At 52.3% G+C, this 952-nt stretch overlaps 1 pseudogene; it reads left to right on the forward strand.

Moving 5' to 3' along the window:
• The first annotated feature begins 454 nt into the window (after positions 1-454).
• LOC149452320 (U2 spliceosomal RNA) lies at positions 455-547 on the forward strand (annotated as a pseudogene).
• Positions 548-952: the final 405 nt, after the last annotated feature.

Consider the following 952-nt stretch of genomic DNA (forward strand, 5'->3'; position numbering starts at 1 on the left):
AGTATACCGTGCTGAGCCAAGCTGGCTCAAAACAAATGTCCCTATGACAGATTAATCTGTCAGCCCGCTGGATGTGCGGTATATACAGTATACTGCGCTGAGCCAAGCAGTTTCAAAACGTACTGGTACGTCCCTACTGTAATCAGCCCGCTGAATGCGTGTATGTACATTAGCTGTTGCTACATTGCTATACACTGGGCCAATCACTGCGAGTGATGTATTCTTCTAATGAATACAAAGCCTGCTCGAATTGGCTGAGTCAGAGAGGTGAGCTGATAACGGCACAACCTCAGCCAATCCGAGCAGGCTTTGTATTCATTAGTAGAATACATCGCTCACCGTGATTGGCCCAGTGTATACTGTATGTAGCCGCAGCTACCGTACATACATGCATCCAGCGGGCTGATTACAGTAGGGACATACCGGTACGTTTTGAAACAGCTTGGCTCAGTGGATCGCTTCTCGGCCTTTTGGCTAAGATCAAGTGTAGTATCGACCTTGCCTTTAGGGGTGTCCCTGCTTCCAGCTAGGACGTTGAGAACCACTTGCATCTATCCCAGCCATTTGGTCTGTGTGGGGTACCCTCTACTCGGCCTGGTAGGATCGTCGATTAAATTCGGCTTCACCTGCTTGCTGCTATTGGGTTTGAGGCTTAGCCCCCACACAGAACGAGTTTGTGATCTTCCCCCCCCTTGTTCACTCTGCGTTACTACCTCCGGGCAGTAGACGCTCAATAGCCTTTTCAAAGGCTAAGCAAGAGTGAAGCCGCCGAGGAAGAAGAAGGAGAAGGAATCCGCTGAAGATCTCTGGGAAGCCCTCCTGAGAACTCCTCTGCGACAAGATGGGGAAGAGACAGACCACCAAGAAGCCGCTGACCGCCGCCGCCGCCCCTGCCAAGACCCCGGGAGAAGCCCCCTCCGCCTCCACCTCCACCTCAGAACGCTCTGGCCCT

Source organism: Staurois parvus, unplaced genomic scaffold (assembly GCF_062004578.1).
Source record: "Staurois parvus isolate SC_StPar_1 unplaced genomic scaffold, SC_StPar_1.0 ptg000479l, whole genome shotgun sequence".
Taxonomy (NCBI): domain Eukaryota; kingdom Metazoa; phylum Chordata; class Amphibia; order Anura; family Ranidae; genus Staurois; species Staurois parvus.